Here is a 19,840-nt window from a genome sequence, read left to right on the forward strand (position 1 = left end):
CCGGCTGATTTTTTGATTTATTGTAGAGATGAGGTCTCGCCAAGTTGCCCAGGCGGGTCTCGAACCCACAGGCTCAGGCATAAACCTGAGCCTCCCAAAGGCGTGGGATTACAGGCTGAGCCATCGAGCCCAGCTAATATGGAGAATTCTTAATAACCACAACAAAAATAGTGGTTTACAAATTTGACATATATAATGTCAAATATATATATATATATATTTTATATATATATTGCTGGAAGGAGGCTGTGAGCCAGGGAAGATGATGGCCTCTAGAGGCTAAAAAGGGCAAGGAACAAGATTCTCCTTTTGAGTCCCCAGAGGGAACACGGCAGTCCCAACACCTTGATTTCATCCCAGCAAGTCCTCTTTCAGACTTCTCCTCACCCAATCCATTTATTGTTGTAAGTTATTAAGTTTGTGGTAATTTGTTATAGCAGCAATAGGAAACTAATACAAAAAGATGACTTTGACACTCAGTAAGAAAATACATTTTCTAAGATTTCCCCCAAGATTATTCTGAAAGTATGGGACAGGATCACTCTTCTTTAGTGGTATCCTAAGCATTTTTCTAGCAGAGCTAATAATGCAAAAGATAAACACACCTCATCTGCAGCTCTCTATTTTGCAGGCTTTAAAATATATTATGGCATCAAAAGAGATTGCCTGCATGGTGAGCTCTTCTATTTTTCCCTATTTTCCAAAATTTATGCATCAGTATCTTGTCCATTAACTAATGACACAGGTGGAAACCTTTCCCGTTTGTAAATCGTATTTGCCACCTAGGTGCTGGCTGCCTGCCTGATGTCCCTAAGTGTCCCAGGTTTGGGGGAAATCATCTTTTTTGTAAGTAAAATTGTTAGTATTGAAGTAGAATTGACCACACTTCTTCTGAATATATGACAGTAACTCAACATCATTGCTGACATTTTCAGGAATTCTGAGCACACAGTAGGTTGGGCTTTTCTGAACACACAGTAGGGATGCTTTTATTTTTACTGGAGATAGTCATCTCCACATTGCCACTGGTTTTTCTTGATCTCCCCTCTGCAATTTGCCTCCCACATTGTTCATCATTTTATATACCTTGCAACGCAACTAGATAATTTTCTTTTCAAATTCTTCACTCTCTTCATTAATGCTGTGATTTAAGGCAAAGGCCATAGCAGACTTTATTCAATGTTTGGAGCAAAGGATGGTGGCACCACATAAAACAAAAACAACCACTGAATGTTGAATATTAGAATTTCTTTTTTTTTTTTTTTTAGTTGGCGTCTCACTTTGTCACCCGGGCTGGAGTGAAGCAGCATACTCAAGGCTACTGCAGCCTCGGCCTTCTGGGCTCAGGTGGCCGATCCTTCTTCCTCAGCCTTGCATGTAGCTGGAGCCACAGGCACATGCCACCACACCTGGCTAATTTTTTGATTTATTGTAGAGATGAGGTCTCGTCAAGTTGCCTAGGCTGGTCTCACACTCTGGGTTTGGGCAATCCTCTCACCTCTGCCTCCCAAAGTGCTGGGATTACAGGCGTAAGCCACCATGCCTAGTCTAGAATTCCTTACTTTTAAATGTGCGTTGGTCATTTTCAAGACTGAGGAGCATCTTATTACCTTTACTTGGGTTCCTGCTTCCTGCTATGATTCTGGGTCTTCCCTCATCCTCTCTTGATTACCCCTTTCCTCTTTAGTCCAGAGTTTTCCAAACCCAAAATTACTGCTCCTTTCTCGGGGTAAGTAATTTACCTCACTACCTCTATCCCATTTTAGGCCACCCATCTACCTTACAAGAGCCTTATCTTCCTAATAGAACTGTTCACAGAAGAGATGTTACAAGATAAATTCCCTCTTCCTGAGAGAATTTTATTGCTGTTATCAGTTTGCCATAGCAGTTTTCTCCCTCTACCCAAGTAATTTAAAACTTTTTACATTTATAATAAATGTCTATTTAGCAGAATATGGAATCCATCTCCATATGCAAGGTAAAATAAGAAATTTGAAAAAAAATCTCTATAGTACTGGGACGACTTCACACCACAGTCCCAAATTCTTCTGTGTGTCCTTAGACTCTCTTGTTGTTAAGGACTCCTAAGTGGAAGCTTGAGAAACATTGGTATTTTTCTTTTCTTTCTTATTTTCTGGAGAGACAAGATCTCCCCATGTTGCTTAGTCTGGTCTTAAACTCCCAGCCTCAAGTGATCCTCCTGCCTCAGCCTTCCAAAGTACTGTGATTACTGTAATAATGTGTTCAGTAGGAACCATGGTCACTGCAGAGTAAAGTTACACACCTATTCATTCTTCTGTGATGATCAGGTTTTTCCTATTTCAAATTTAATACTTCTTCTAATATATTATATGTTGCCTCCCATGTATTTAAGTTGTACTTAAAAGCGTGCTAAGAACTGGTCATTCTTTAATGGTTGTTCATGTACAAGTGATTGTGGGTCAATATACCATCATTTAAATGGCATGAATGAGAACCATTTAATGGTTTTAGTAGAATACCATTGTAAGGGACAGGGGAGAAGTTACTGGCTGTACATTTTTATGACCATTTCTTACAAAACATATTACTTTAAAGATTTATGTATGTAACAATGAGTACAATAAAAGCCATGCTAAAAATAATTTGAAATAAAAAACAAAAAAACAAAGCACTGGGATTATATGTGTGAGATTACAGAGATTACCGTGTGGGATTGCAGGAATTACAGCACTGGTATTTTTCTATTTCACTTTTTCAAAATGTAAGTCTTTAAGTAAACACAAAAGTAAGGTACAAAAAAGGGTAATTAATTTTTATATATTTATGACCCAGCTTCAACAATGATCGACATATGACCAACATAACAGTTATCTCAAACACATTTGTCCACCTCCTCCCACACTAGATTTGTTTTTTTTTTTTTTTTTGAGTCGGAGTTGCACTCTGTCGCCCAGGCTGAGTGCAGTGGCACGCTCATGGCCACCACAGCCTCGACCTGCTGGGCTTGGGTGATCCTTCTGCCTCAGCTTTCCAAGTAGCTGGATCTACAGGTGTATGCCACCATGCCGGGCTATAGGTTATTTCAAAGTGAATCCAGACATCATGTTCTATCAACATGCAAAACTGCCCAGCTACTGCCCATTGGAAATCCAAGTGAAATGCAGTTAGTGTTTCCTCTGAGTTCTTCAGAGCAGACAGTTATCATGCTGATCTTTGCCTCCCCAGAGCCTAGTTCCATGTCAACATATAATGGACTTTGATGGAAGTGAAGGCTCCAAGTTCAAACTGGTATCCTCCTGAAACTGGCAGTGGTCGGGTGCAGTGGGGGAACTGAAGGACTTTTTGGGAAGAATGTGTGGGAGATGGTAACAAGGTGGGCAACTGGCATTGAGCAAGTCTGGAGAGGGTGTCACAGGCAAGCGTCTCAGGGCTCCAGTTCTTTGGGATGAAATAGTTAGAGGCGAGATATGGATGCAAAGAAATTGGTCCAGGGGATTCACTGACAATGTTTGCCTATTTTAAAAATGTACCCTGTTTTGGCTAATCCTGCAACCAATACATGGGGACAGAAATCTTTTTTTTGAATTGGAGTCTCACTCTGTCACTCAGGCTGGGGTTCTGTAGCATGCTCGCAGTCACTGCAGCCTCGACCTGCTGGGCTCAGGCTATCCTTCCACCTCAGCCTTCCAAGTAGCTGGAACCACGGGCATGCGCCACCATGCCTGGATGATTTTTTGATTTATTGTAGAGAAGAGGTTTTGCCATGTACCTCAGCCTGGTCTCAAACCCCCGAGCTCAGGCAATCTTCTCGCCTCTGCCTCCCAACATGCGAGCCACCGTGCTCAGCTAATCTTTTCTTTATTCTCTTCCTTATTTCAGATCTCTGGTATATGATCTTTTGTGGGTTAAATAAGGTCTTTTGAGGTGGCCCAAGAACTGTCAGAATCAGAGTTGAGCTTAACTGGGGAAGGCAGGGAATCAGCATACATGAAAGGATAGTTAGTTGAGAGATAGACATACAAGTTCTGACAATTAAGTTCACGAACTCAGCCTAGAAAAAAATGCTACATACCTTATTGCTGAATATCACTATGGTCTCCTTTGAAGTACTCCCCTTGGGAAGTTATGCACTGACACCAGTACCTAGTCTACTCATCGAAGCAATTTTGGAACCCTTTTTCTGGAATTGCCATCAGAGCTGTTGTCATATTACCCTTGATGTACTGAATATCACCAAAATGTCTTTCTTTCAATATTTCCTTTATCTTCGGGTAAAGAAGAAAGTCACTGGGGGCTAGATCAGGTGAGTAGAGAGGGTGTTCCAATACAGTTATTTGTTTACTGACTAAAAGCTCCCTCACAGACAGTGCTGTGTGAGCTGGTGCAATGTTGTGATGCAACAGTTCCTTCAGGACCATTTTGCACACACCTTTCTCATGCCAAAACTTTCAGAGTTTCCTGTTTCTCTATTGATATTTATTTGGTCAGCTATGCTTCTCACAGTCAGTCAATGATCCTGATATACGATTCAACATACTTTTGCAATGTTTTCATTGGTTCTGCTCATTACGTCTGTTCTGACCTTTCCTCATCAGTAACGCTTTCTCTCCCCTCAGAAAAACGTTTAATCCATTTGGACACTGCCATTTTCTTCATGGCATTATCCCCCTAAACAGGGACTAACATGTCCCTCATTTCACTTCCATTCTTGCCAAGTTTAACAAAAAATTTAATGTTTGTTCATTGCTCTCATCCAAGCTCTGACATTCTTGCGATAACACACAAAAGCATACAACAACAATAATGAACACCACTCAGCAAGACACCACCACACATCCATGCAAACACATCTGTGAGACACTGATATACGAGGATTATGAAACCTTACCGAATTGCTCATACAATGCATAAGCCTTGTACAAGGGTTATGAAACCTTACCGAGTTGCTCGTAAGCGCTTGGTGGCAAGTTCATGAACTTGTCAGACACTGTACATATAGCAAAGTGTCTGCTAGAGCATGGAAATGAGATTAGTGATCAATTTGCTTATTGGAAGAATTAAAAATATACAAGGATCATTCATATAATCCTTTGAGGAGTGCCCTATTTTGAAGGCCATGCCTCTTCCTATGCCCACCTTCACAAAAAGTTTCTGGCGTAGGTCCAGATGAGGATCCACATGGCCTGTTCTAGCTGAGTTGGGATCAGTGGTTGTTAGAGAGACAAATGGTAAGTGATTAGTCGAGGTCTGGACAGACAAGCATGTGAGGCAGAGCCAGCCAGAATGAATCAGGAATTCAATTCACACGGGATTATCACAGAGCTGGGGCTGGAGAGCTGTGGGGTCCTGCATTTATTAGGTAAGGCCTCAGTCCTGGGGAAACATGGAGCACAAAATTAAAGGAAAGAGAGCTACTGGGCCTCATCTACACAGAATCAGACAGCCCCTTGCCTAAGGTTCCCTGTCTCCTTGGCCTTGGATGGTTGACTTCAGAGTCCACACCAGTAATGAACCTGTAGGCGAGAGTTCCCAATATTACACGTAAAGGTAGCAGAAGGGCAGGGTCAGGGGCCTCAGTGGGTTCAAACATTCTGTGAGCTTCTAGAGGAAACGTGTGTGTTTTTTGGACAAGTCCAATTCCTGAATCAAGCTCTGTCTCTGGCGACACTTTTTTGTGACATACGGAGAGGGAGGCTGCCTACCCAGGCCTCTTCCAGGGCCTGACTTCCCATCCACCTTCAGCACTCTAAGGATGTCGTTTGCTCTCTGGCTCCGAGACTCTGGACTGGGATGCCCCTTGTGTGCCTCCTTAGCATCCTGACATGGGATGGTCATATTGTACCATAAAGGCCTGTTTTCTGGTTCATATGCCTCACAGTTTGCATTTAACTGTTGTGAATTAGATAGATGTACACAAGGAATCTGAACATGATGTCCTTGTATATATCCACATAATGTTTAGGTCACTTATTTTTAAAAGTTTGAATGAAACTTTCACTCTTGTACAGACAAAACAAAGTAGATGTGGAAAGTAATTGACACTTTATTCAATTGCTAGAGTGCCTGTAACTAATTAGAATCCTTTGAATGAGCATTACAGTAGACTATTTTCCATATGTAGAAATATCAATCACTGAGCTATGCTTTTAAAGTTCATGAAATTAATTAAGGTAGCTAATTTGGGTTCTCAGTGCTAAAGACAAGCAAACAAAAATATCTGGAAGGAAATGAGAACTTTGTATCTTTAGGATTGGTGCAATACTTGACACATAGTAGGTGCTCAGTAAGTATTTGTTGGAAGAATAAAAGGGTAATATTCACAAAAATGCAGATCAGTTTTCAAAGTTTTTGTTACATGGGAGATTTGCCTGCATTTGCTACAACCATGTGAACCAGTGAACAGAAGGTGGTTTGAGGCCTTGAGGGTGCTTTTAAGCAGCGAATAATGTAAAAAACAGCACTCTTTGTCCAAACCAATCCCAGGGAAAGCCTGTACAGCCAAAATATCATGGCAGGTTAGTATACTGTCTAAAGATGTTACTGGGTGGAATAGTCTAGAATAACCTCCAGTTTTATTAATTTGAGTCTAGTCGACTAAGCTTTCTTAAATGTGGACCTCATAAAATAGAAAAATAAGCCGGGCTCGGTGGCTCAGCCTGTAATCCCGCGCCTTTGGGAGGCTGAGGTGAGTGGATTGCCTGAGCCCGCGGGTTCGAGACCCGCCTGGGCAACTTGACGAGACCTCATCTCTACAATAAATCAAAAAATTAGCCAAGCGTGGTAGCACACGCCTGTAGTTCCAGCTACTTGGAAGGCTGAAGCGGAAGGTTCGCTGGAGGTCGAGGCTGCAGTGGCCGGGAGCGGCCACTGCACTCCAGTTTGGGCGACAGAGTGAGACTCCAACTCAAAAAAAAAAAAAAAAAGGAAAAATAAAGGCCTAAAATGAAAACCCAATGTGCCAAAATATATGAGATGCAGGTAAAGCGGTACTTAGGGGGAATTTAGAGCTAAATGGCTGTATTAGAAAAGAAGAAAGATCTCAAATCAACAACCTAAACTTCCATCTTAAGAAACAAAAAGTCTGGACTCGGTAACTCAACCTATAATCTCGCACTTTGGGAGGCCAAGACCTGCCTGGGCAACTTGGCAAGACTCATCTCTACAATAAATCAAAAAAATTAGCCGGGCGTAGTAGCACGCGCCTGTAGTTCCAGCTACTTGGAAGGCTGAGGCGGAAGGATCGCCGGAGCCCAGTAGGTCGAGGCTGCGGTGGCTGAGAGCGGCCACTGCACTCCAGTCTGAGCGACAGAGTGAGACTCCAACTCAAAAAAAAAAATAAATAAATAAGAAAAAGAAGAGCAAACTAAACTCAAAGGAAGCACAAGAAAGATAACAATAGTGACCAGAGGAGAAATAAATAGAATAGAAAATAGAAAAACAATAGAAAAAAGTAATGAGAACAAAAGTTTTTTTTTAAAGATCAAGAAAATAGATAAAAACTTTAGCTATGCTGACAAAAAAGAGAGGGGGAGAAAAGACACAAATTACTGAAATGAGGAATGAAAGTGGAGACATTGCTACCAACTTTATAGAAATTAAAAGATTCGAAAGGGATACTATGAACAACAGTATGCCCATAGACAAGTTAACAGTGATAAAATGCAAACATTCCTACACATACATGAATTACTGAAATCAACTTGAGAAGAAATTTAAAAAATACATGTGTGTGCATAAACATTTTTTTCTGGAAGGACGTTTTCCTTTTAAGATTTATTTTTCTTCTAGACAGGAGTGGTGGTGTACACCTGTAGTCCTAGCTATCTAGGAGGCTGAGACGGGAAGATCACTTGAGCCCAGGAGTTCGAGGCTGTGGTGAGACATGATCGTGCCACTGCACTCAGCCTGGGTGACAGAATAAGACTCCTACTCAAAAGAAAAAAAAAAGAATTATTTTTCTTCCAACATACATTCAATTCAGGTAAAAGAACAAAGAGGCAAAAAAGAAGAAAATAACTTCATGACCAAAGATAACCATTGATAACACTTTGAAGTGAAATCCTCAGGTATATGAACTCTACTAGATGTTATAACATGATGTTAAAATGAGACTCTTCCTACTTTCTTTTGGTGGAAGCCCTAAAGGCTGATACCAATGCAGTAGTGCCCAAGGATTCCCACATCCTGAATATCCAAACTGGGGGACTATGTCTCCTAGGAAGCCTTTGCAAAACAGATTATGGCACTGTATTAAGCAGTCAACCCTACAGCCTATAAAAAGCAAAGATTAAATAGTCAATGAGAATTTCAGGGAAAGCCTCGTGGGTGACTTGGGTCCCTCCTTCTTCCCAGGGGAATAAGAGGGGGTGCATGCCCTCGTTCCAAGCCAGTGAGAGAGATCCCCTCAGAAATGTGGCCCCTGGAGTTCGGGGACTGTTGTCTGCCTCTTGCCAAAAGGAACCTACAGGTGACAGACTGTGGCTGCAACTAAACTGGGTGGCAGCAAAGAGAAAGTAGTGGCCAGCAAAGATGCAAGAGTTTGACTGGGAACCCAGGGAGGAAGTGGTCTTGGGTTGTTTAAAAGGAGTACCTGGCTGGGTGTGGTAGCTCACACCTATAATCTCAGCACTCTGGGAGGCCAAGGTGGGAAGATCACTTAGGTCAGTAGTTCAAGACCAGCCTAGGCAATAATGCAGGACTCTGACTCTACCAAAAAAATCCAAAAATTAGCTGGGCACGGTTATGAATGCCTATAACCCCAACTACTCAGAAGGCTGAAGCAGAAGGATTGCTTGAGCCCAGAAGGTCAAGGCTGTGGTGAGCTGTGATTGTGCCACTGCCACTCAAGCCTGGGTAACAGAGCAAGACCCTGTCTCAAAAAAAAAAAAAAGAAAGAAAGAAATGGAGACCTGCACAAGAGGACTCCTGAGTAGGGGACAAGAGGCCCAAAGGAGACGGTTGATGTAGGGGAGGCTGCTGGAACCTGGGACTGAGGGGAACTGGAAGCTTCCAGCTGGAGGAGAAACAAGAGACAGTATCCTCCACAAAAGATCTGGGAGCAGCTCACAAAAGCACCTGCCAGGAAAATTGTCTGCAAAGTGGAACAAGTGGGGGCTCAGGACAGTGCCTGCCAGAGAAGACTGCACCCTTTCCCTGTCCCCATCCTCAGTGACCCGTGTAGAGGGGTCAGAGGCTAATGGAAGAGGAAAGGCTGTTGGAGGGAGCATGACAGCCACTAACCCTGTCTTTCTTCTTCTTCAGATTCGCACTAGATCCTGCCTGGAGGAGGAAGCTCAGATTGGACTGGACATTCTAATTATTGGAGTTAGACCGTCTGACTTGACTGCAAGGACCAAGAAGCTTTGAGATCTGCCTGAGATTTCATCCAGGGGCAGGAAAGGGGCAAATCCCAAGAGTGGATTTGAAGCAAATGTGGGAGAAAGAATATAGTGGCTTTATTCCTGCACTTGTGCTTGTCTTATCCAATAAGATGTAACAAATGTGAAAAATATTTTGAAATAAGTATTGCATCACACGGGGTCCTTACAGAAATAGAACGACCTAGTACATGCAACTCTTGTGACATAATGTTTGGTATGTAATAAATGCTCTATAAATGTTAGTTATTACTATTGTTACTACCATTTTGTAACCGACCCTCCTTTCCCCCCTCCCTGTTTTTGAGTCAGAATCTCACTCTCTCACCCAGGCTGGAGTGCAGTGGCACACTCATGGCCATGGCAGCTTTGACCTGCTGGCTCAGGCGATCCTTCCATCCCAGGCTTCCAAGTAGCTGAAAACACAGGCACGTGCCACCAAGCCCTGCTAATTTTTTTATTTATTGTAAAGACAAGTTCTCGTCAAATTACAGAGGCTGGTTTCAACCCTTGGGCTCAGGCAACACTCTTGTCTCTGCCTCCCAAAGTGCTGGGTTTACTGGCATGACCCACCACGCCCAGTCTGTAATTTGCCCTTTTCACTTAAGATATCCTAAATATATATCCAATAAATATATTCAATAAATACAAGTATGGTACCTACCTAGAATGTGAATTTCATACTGTTTTATCCTTTTATTTACAAAGTGCCTGGCACAATACAAACAATCAATAAACAGTTGTTAAGGGAATCATTTCAAATGTATACAATGTGTTATTGTATGGGATATACATTTTTTTTTTTTGAGTTGGAGTCTCACTCTGTCGCTCAGACTGGAGTGCAGTAGCCGTTCCCAGCCACCGCAGCCTCGACCTGCTGGGCTCCGGCGATCCTTCCGCCTCAGTCTTCCAAGTAGCTGGAACTATAGGCGTGCGCTACCACGCCCAGCTAATTTTTTGATTTACTGTAGAGATGAGGTCTCGCCAAGTTGCCCAGGCGGATCTCGAACCCGCGGGCTCAGGCAATCCACTCACCTCAGCTTCCCAAAGGCGCGGGATTACAGGCTGAGCCACCAAGCCCGGCTGGGATATACATTTTTATTTAGGGATTTGCTGCTATTGGTTAGAATATATTGGAAAAATCACATCTAAGTGGTTTCCATTCTTTCATTATTACTAACCAGACTCTAACAAGCATCCTTATTCTTGCAACTTTGTGTCTATTCTTAATTATTTTCCTTGTATAAATTCTTAGAAGTGGCATTGCTGGGTCAAAGTGTATGAACATTTAATTCAAACTTTGAAAATTGCTGCCAGTTGCCCTCTGGAGGGATTTTAAGGTGAAGGAAGAAATAGAAAATCCCAAGTTCAGAGATTCTTTTTATTATCTTGCATATCTCTAGACATATCCCAGTTCCAAGGGTTTGGCATGGCTTCAACTGGTAAAAGATTTCTGCAAGGTTGAAAATATAAGCACATTTGGCCAGGCATAGTTGCTCATGCTTATAATCCCAGCACTTTTGGAGGCCAAGGTGAGAGGATTGCTTGAGCCAAGGAGTTCAAGACAATATGCGAGAACTCATCTCAAAAAGGACGGAAGGGAGGGAGAAAATATAAACATATTTCAGGAACTTTTTCTAAGGCATAGTTGAGTGAATGAAATAGGAGGGAAAACTGAGTGTTCAGCAATAAAAACAACTGTAAGTCATTCTTCAGTTCAAGAAACCTCAGCTCAGAAGAGAAAAGATTCCTCTCCAAGCATCACAGAAAAGATTTACAAGTCAAAATACGATTTATTGAGCACCTAGTATATATGGCACTGTGTTGGCTGTTATGGACAGATATTGGCCAGCACCTCCATCCCCACAGCACTGACCAATGTAGAATGCAGTGACCTGTCTCTGCCCCCACTCCAGGCCCTCGCCCCATGCCCACATTGTAAGCTCTCCAGAAAACGGACTTTGTCGGTTTTCTCTGGCATCCCTGACACATAGCATGAGAAACATAGCAGATGCAATACAAGTTTGTAAAACTGAACAGAACTCCCCTAGGAGTACTCCAGAGAGATTGGCACAAACTCTGGAAAACATACACACTTATATCCTTTAGAATGACAAATGTCACATATGAGAAGCCAAACCACTGTCATCTTGATTTCTCACTCAAGCAGTTTGGAAGGGGCTGAGTCCTTTGTCTTCAGACGGGTCCTCTGTCCCCAGGGTTGTTTAGTACCAAGATCTTGTCACAATACATCATTGTGATGAGGCCTCCCTCTGGGCATGGAATAGCAGCCCCAAATCGAAGCCCTCATAAGCTTGAGCCAAGTGACCCAAAATATTACCTCTCTTAGGACCTGTGTGTCTGCATTTAGGACCAAAGCAGGTTCCCTGGACACTGTCAGTGGGTGGAATAATGTGGAAGAGATGACTAGCTGCCTATTCAATATCACTTCATTTCTGCTTCTTCACTACAGAGCCCAATCTTATTAGAGGTGGCAATATACCTAACTAAAAAATTACATTTCCAGGCCTACTTTGAGAATGGAGTAGCCAATGAGATATGAAGAGAGTTACTGGACGAGACTTCCAGGGATACTCTTAAAGGAGACTTATTCGTCTGCTAGGTGCATTTGCTCTTCCTGCCTTCCACCTTTTTTTTTTTCCTACTTCCTACCTAGATCATAAGCACAATGGCTGAAGCTTCAGCAGCCATTCTGTGACCATAGGTTTGAAGATGAAAATCAGTGCTAGGGGTGTTAAAGCAGAAAAGATAGGAGACTTGGACAAATCAGCCTAAGACTTTCAACTTCCACATTTATTTTATTTGAGAGGAAAAAAAAAAACCCCTATCTTCTTTAAGGTATTGTCACTTGAGGACTCTTGTTGTGACCAAAGCTAATTTTAAATGGAATAGCTCTTGATAAGTTGAATGACACAGTCCTAAGGACATCTTGAAAGTTTATTTTGGGAAGGGATGCATTTTTTGGTTCTCACAATGAATGGGAATACTGCTTGTATTTAGTAGATGAGGGCACAGGAAATGTGTTCAGGAAATGTGTTGCAAACACTACACATTAATTTATCAGGGACACAGATTGGGGCAGAACTCTCTGTCGATATGGAGGAGTCAGGGCGGAGGCACAGCAAAATGCTTATCATAAATTACCTGTGCCTTGAACCTAATTGTATTTTACATATAAAACCAATGTATTTTCCGCATGAATTCAGTCAATGCTAATTTTCCAGGAACTCAACTGCCCTATAAAACAAAGAAATCTGGCACTTTATATTTTGTTCACCATCTGCAAAGTTGCATCGCCATTGGCAACACTATTTGTACCCAATGTAACACACCTGCATTATGCCAGGTTGTCAGTTGCCCAATCATGTAGGGAGTATGAATAAGTCCATCATCTGACTCCCTCATGGTATCTTCCAGTGTAGCTGAGCCCAAGCGTTTCCATACTGAAACACACATCCCTTTATTATAAAAGACCTCCCTTTTCTTTCTCCTTTGCGTCTTTCCAGGCAAGGCATTATGCCGATTCTAATTTGAGAAGGCATGTGTAGGTAAGCTATCTTAGTGAGGCATTTCATGGCAGGATCCTAATATTTGCTCTATAAATTTAGGGGAGAGAGAGCTTAGGCCTTGATGGTGCCTATTGCCCTGACTAATACAGACTAATCCACACACAGCAGCCGTTGTCTGCCTTCTTTGCTTTAGTGCTTGGAGGCAAAAGGGCTGACAATAGAAAGCTGAGTGTTTGGGGTCTGTACTCCAAAGCAAAACAGGCATGATTTTAATGTTCATCTGTGGCACATCTGGCTTTGGGCACAAATGTGGAAGATGCCTCGTATCTTCCTAATTCTTTCTGAGAGTGTTAGGTATTAATTCGTGATCTCTCAATGACAACTCTGTGTACATTAGTTTACCAGAAGACACAGATTGAGACCCAACTCTCTGTCGATGGCAGAGGGGGAGCATGCAGGGCCAAGACACAGCTCTGGAACTCCAGGGACTCAGAACAGGAAGGAGATGAAGAAATCGCCCTGGCCATCTGGGGGTAGGGAAGGCGTGCCAGGGGAAACAGCATGCACAGGGCCACCGAGAGGACCTGTGGCCAGCGTTGCCAACCTTGCTGTTCCCCTTGGTCAACCCGCTGGAGGGACTGAATTAACCACATCTCGCTCTCCTTAATTGGAGCAGATAATTGGCGAGCTGGCTTTGTGCACAGGAAATGTGTTCAGATAGATTTGGTGGAGTGGAACAGGAAGAATGGGGACCACCTGATTTCATCTTGTGCCAAGGAGGGCGACACAAAGCAGCAGTGTCTCCTAGGCAGCCGGGCCGGACAGAGCAGGGAAACAGAGAACCTTCTGCACACCCGCAGCCGGGCACTCCATTCAGGATCCTCAGTCGGCCGAATTGGGAAGATGCAGGGCTGGATGATGGCCAGCTGCCGTGAGACTGTGGGCATGTCATTGAACCTGTCTGTTTCTTCACCTGTAAAACAATAGGGGAAAAAAAGCAAGTGTTACAGCCCCTTCAAAATCATGTTGCTCCATCCCATGCGACCCACAAATGTTGCCTGACCGCCTGCTCTGTCAGTAGAATGGTGCCACATCTGCCCGCTGTTGAGTCCTTATGGGAATAAGAGGAGTGCACCCAATCGGATATCAACAATAAACAATCCTCACAGGGCCATTTAAAACTTCACCCCGCCCCATATTCTCCACCACTTTCACTTTAGGTTGGTAAATAAGGGCCCAGCCCTCAGGCCAGTCCCAGCCCTTTGCCTGACTCTTGTCAAAGGGGTCCCAGGAGGGGAACTGCTCAGAGATGACTGTTGTCAGGACAGCAGAAAACAAACACCCGCAGAGGTGTCACTGTTTCTGAGGATGTGGCGAGCGAAGTGTTCGCCTGATGACCAACCCCGTGATTGTAAGAGGTTCTTTTCCAGCTATTTTGGGGGAATTTTTGATCTCAGAAAAGCTTTTGTTGTGAAATTTGCTCAGATCCTGAAAGGAAGTGAGAGTCAGTCAGCAACACATTTGCAACCCCCTAGTGCGTGCGCGCGCGCGCGCGCACACACACACACACACACACACACACACACACACACACACGGCTGTAGCATAGTCTCTGTTCATGAAGGACTTATCCTCATTTGCTCCTGGTTTAGAATTGGTTTATGAGGGCTGTTTCCTGGGGATTTCCACTGACCTTCAGGGGACCTTGACCCCAGCTTGTGCCCACATGGAGGACAGAGACAGCCATATTTCTTGCACGACTTTCTCTGTGTGGCAAGAGGTACACAGAGTAAGTCAAGAAAGAGACAGAGTTCGAGAGACCCTGGGCAAGTCTTTTTACTTCCTTGAGTATAATCATAGCACCAAAGGCATTTTGTAACTTGTGTTCTTAATGGATACCAAAGCACACAGAACACACATTTGTAATAGACATTGTTATTATTTTGTTTTCAGCATAAGATTTATTCTTGATGACCTAGCATTTATTCAAATGAGCATTTTTTATTTTTATTAAATTAGAGACCAGAATCTTGTCACCCATGCTGGAGTGCATTGGCATGATCATAGCTCACTGCAGCTTCAAACCCCTGTCCTCAAAAGCCATCTTCCCACCTTGGCCTCCAGAGTAGCTAAGACTATAGACACACACCATCAAGTCTGGCTAATTATTTTATTTTATTTTTTTAGAGACAGGGTCTCACTATGTTGCCCAGGCTGGTTTTGAACTCCTGGACTCAAGCAATCCTCCTGCCTCAGTCTCCCAAGTAGCTGGGATTATAAGCCTGAGCCACTATGTCCATACTACATTTTCTTTTAGTAAAATCATTTGGCTTAGAGCTGTTCATCTGTTAATATTACCGTTCACTATAAATACAAGAAGGCAGAAATACATTTGTATTTTTCTTATTAGTCTTGGTTATCATGCATAGTTTAGTCTGAATTACAGGCGCTGCAAGCTCATAAAAGCTATGAGTGGGATAAATTAGTGAAATTTATTTTGCAAATAAATAAGCTGTAAAAATCATCAAGTATCTTCCAAAATAAAATGAATCAGGGAGTCACATGTCATTTCATAACCAGTTTGTATCTGATTCATTAATCAGAGATTCCATAATTACATACTTCACTGGGCTGTTGTGAGGCTTCAATAAGAATATCAAGTTCTTGGTGCCCAGCAAGCATCTAATAAATAAGAGTTGTTATTCATATACTTATATCCTCAAAAACAAACATACTTGCAAAGGCATACACCTATGTACACACACACACACACACACACACACACACACACACACACACACACACACACGCATACACGTCTGGTCCTTTACAGGGATTCCAACTCCAGTGGAGACAGATGGATACTTCCTCAGATTCTGAACGTGAAAACTAAACATCCTTCCCTTGCTTGTCAGAGAATGAGTCATCTGAATATAGTATATATCCCTTAGCGCCTCTGTGAGTCCAGCCCTAGCCAGGTGAGCCTGGAACTCACACCACCACCACACTAGGATAACTAGGCAAGCAAAGTTTCTAAGTATGAAAAACAACCCAAGACTGCAGTAATAATGCACTCTGTGGTCTAGGTGGGATTTGAACTTCATGCTCCATCTGGAATAGTTGATAGGTCTATGATTGCAAGTGCTGTGCAGAAAGATTTCGCGAAAGGAATATTTCTCCTCCTGACCCCGAAGGACAAGATAAGATAAAGCAATTCAAAGAACAGAAAAAAATCAGCTTCCTCTAGGACATGTTGACTGGGGGCTGATGACAGGGGTCTCATGGTATCATTAAAATGGTGTCTTAGGCCGGGCTCGATGGCTCAGCCTGCAATCCCAGCATTTTTGGAGGTCGAGGTGAATGGATTGCCTGAGCCCACGGGTTCGAGACTAGCCTGGGCAACTTGGCAAGACCTTGTCTCTACAATAAATCAAAAAATTAGCTAGGTGTAGTAGCCCACGTCAATAGTTCCGGCTACTTGGAAGGTTGAGGCAGAAGGATCGCAGGAGCCTAGCAGGTTGATGCTGGGGTGCCTTGTGAGTGTGCCACTGCACTCCATCCTGTGCAATAGTGAGACTCCAACTCAAAAAAAAAAAATGGTGTCTTGAATTTGTCCTGCTCAGCTTTGGTAAAAGAAGAATTTGGGCTCCATGTGTCTTGCGTTGTGCCAGCCACCAGGTTCTGACACTGTCCTTTCTCCTCCCATAATGTACACCTTAAATGAGGCATTGCTTAAATGGAAAGATTTCGATGTTCTAGATGACCCAACAAGAAAGTTGATAGTTTGTTGCGCTGCCTACACCTTTTCCTCCCTCTGTCCTATTCTAATAATTCTGGTCTCTTCTCCCTCCTGGAAATGAGAGCCTGGTCTAAGGAAGGGCCCTGAGCTCCATCACTTGCAAGGCAGTGTACATCCTGTGGTCAGGCATGTGTACATTACCTCTCCAGGGAGTGAAGACATATGACTGCTGAGGAACACAAATCTGACTTCAACACTGTGAAGACTCTTTCCATCCACACAACCACACCCTAGACTAAGAGTGAGAACACAGTCTCCCTGCCTCCAGATTTTTTTGTTTGTTTGTTTGCTTGTTTGAGTTGGGGTCTCACTCTGTCGCCCAGGCTAGAGTACAGTGGCATAATTATGGCTCACCGCAGCCTTGACCTCCTGGGCTCACACGATCCTTCCACCTCAACCTCCTGAGTAGCTGGACTACAGGTGTGTGCCACCACACTTGGCTATTTTTTTTTTTTTTTTTTCTGTAGAGATGGGGTCTCGCAGACTGGTCTCGAACTCCTGACCTCAAGCGATTCTTCCACTTCAGCCTCCAGAAGTGCAGGGATTATGGGCATGAGCCACCACACCCAGACTCTCCAATTATTTCTTCATGTTATGAACCTCATTGCATACTTCTCGGAGTCCTCTGTTGCCCAGGCTAGAGTGCAGTGGCAGGTTCACGGCCACTGCAGCCTTGACCTGCTGGGCTCAGGCAATCCTTCTGCCTCAACCTTCCAAGTAGCTGGAACTACAGGCATGTGCCACCACGCCCGTCTAATTTTTTGATTTATTGTAGAGATGAGGTCTCGCCAAGTTGCCCAGGCTGGTCTCAAACCTGTGGGCTCAAGTAATCCTCTCACCTCAGCCTCCCAAAGTGCTGGGATTGTAGGCATGAGCCACTGCATACAGCCTTATTGCATCCTTCTCTACAACCCTCCTCCCTCCCCCCGTGGTTCTCCAGGGGCTCCTGTCTGTGGCACACCTAGGCAGGACCCTCCTCCCTAGCCCTGTCTGCTGCCTCTGCCCACATAACTGTCTCACTACCCACACCCCTAATTTCTTTTCCCCAAATAGAATGAGTGCTAATGCACATGGCTTTCCACATACTTTCCTGTTGTCTGGAATGCCTTTCCTCTCATTGCCTCCAAAACTTTCACTGAACCTTGGAGCTACCCTGACTTGCTCTCCTTTCTCATACCTCCACATCCAATCTGCCAAGAAATCCAGGCAGGTTTCTTCTACACACCACTTCAGTATAATCCAGAATCTGTCCATGACTCCTTGCATTAGTAGTGAATGCTACTCAGCTCTGAGAGTGTCCTCTCTAACCTGGATCACTGCAGGAGCTTCCTAGACAGCCTCTGCTTCTGCCCTGGCTCCTCTTGACCTCCATGGTTTGCCCTCAATGCAGCGGCCAGAGTGACCTGGAAACACAAGTCTGAGCACGCCGCATCTCTGCATCTCTGCCCCAAACCGTCCAAAGCAGAGGTGGGCTGGGATGGCCTGCACTGGTCAGCAAGAGCCAAACCTGCACAGCCCTTCCTTACTCCTGACGCCACACTGGTTGTTTGACATAGATCATGGTGGGAGTATTTACATCCCAGAAATTGGCAAATGCTACAAACTGGCCTTTTGTTTTTTGTTTTTTTTTTGAGACCCTGTTTACCAGCGCACAACTGCTCTCATGGTGACCCATTTCTCTCAGGGTAAAAGCCCAAGACTTTTTTCTTTTCTTTCTTTCTTTTTTTGAGTCAGAGTCTCACTCTGTCACTCAGGCTAGAGTCATGGCCACCATAGTCTTGACCTGCTGGGCTCAAGCGATCCTTCTGCCTCAACCTTCCAAGTAGCTGGAACTACAGGTGTGCGCCACCAGGCCCGACTAATTTTTTGATTTATTGTAGAGATGAGGTCTCATTAAGCTGCCCAGGCTGGTCTCGAACCTCTGGTCTCAGGCGATCCTCTCGCCTTGGCCTCCCAAAGTGCTGGGATCACAGGCGTGAGCCACCATGCTCGGTTCTTTTGTTGTTATTGTTAATTAATTTATTTATTATAGAGTCGTGGGGTACAAGTGAGGATTTATACATAGGCTGTATGCAGTGACAGTTGGGCTTCCAGGTGTCCCTCACTCTCCCCGGTAGTGGACCAGGTACCCAGTATATTGTCACGTGTCACCCACCCTTCTATCTCCCTCCCTCCCCTAGCAGTGTTCCGTGCCCATCAAAGCCCAAGTCTTTAAAACTGCCTGCAAGGCCCTCTACAATCTGACTTCCTTTGCCTCTCTACCCGCTGCTCCGTCATGGTGGCCTCTTTGCTGTTCCTCACACATGCCAGCACACTCTTGCCTCAGGGGATTTTGCCCTGGCTGCTCCCTGGGTCTGGAATAATTCCCCCAGATAACCACACCTGGGCTCTGCTTATTGCTTTTCTTCCTATAAGTTCTTGCTCCCATGTCACCATCTCAGTGGGGCTCACCCGACCACCTCTGCATAGATACCAATCCCTTCCCAACTCTCCGCACCCCCTTTCCCTGATCTATGCTCCCCACCGCAGTCGAACCCACTACACAGTGTACTTACTTATTATATGCATTGTCTATGCACCACATCCTCCCCTGGAATGGCACCTCCATGAGGGCAGAGACTTGAACAGCTGGTTCGCCACTTCGGTATATGAAGTAGTCTCCATTTTTCAAATAGTGTCATGGAAATACTGTTGTTTCTATGTTGTTAGCCAGGGAGTCAGCATAGCGGGATTATAGTTGCTTATGGAAGAATTCCTGGCTAGGGGCCTTCATTGGCTAGGTTTGAGGAGGGGGACTAGGAGAAGGATGATTCGGGCACAGCAATAGCATCTCCGTGAGCACAGGGAGGTCCAGGACTGAGAGTCTCTCTGAACGGATTGCCATCACCATGGCGAAAGTGGTCACGGTGACACTGGGGATGGAAGGGCCGACTGTACAGGCCTCGTAGGCCCTGACCTGGACCCTATTCCTGACTGGGAAGGCCACAGGGAGCCATCAGAAGCTGCTCCCGCCGGGCTCGGTGGCTCAGCCTGTATAATCCCGCGCCTTTGAGAGGCTGAGGTGAGTGGATTGCCTGAGTCTGCGGGTTCGAGACCCTCCTGGGCAACTTGGCGAGACCTCATCTCTACAATAAATTAAAAAAAAAATCAGC

Source organism: Carlito syrichta, unplaced genomic scaffold (genome assembly GCF_000164805.1).
Source record: "Carlito syrichta isolate Samal-C Ts95f unplaced genomic scaffold, Tarsius_syrichta-2.0.1 Scaffold311472, whole genome shotgun sequence".
Classification (NCBI taxonomy): Eukaryota; Metazoa; Chordata; class Mammalia; order Primates; family Tarsiidae; genus Carlito; species Carlito syrichta.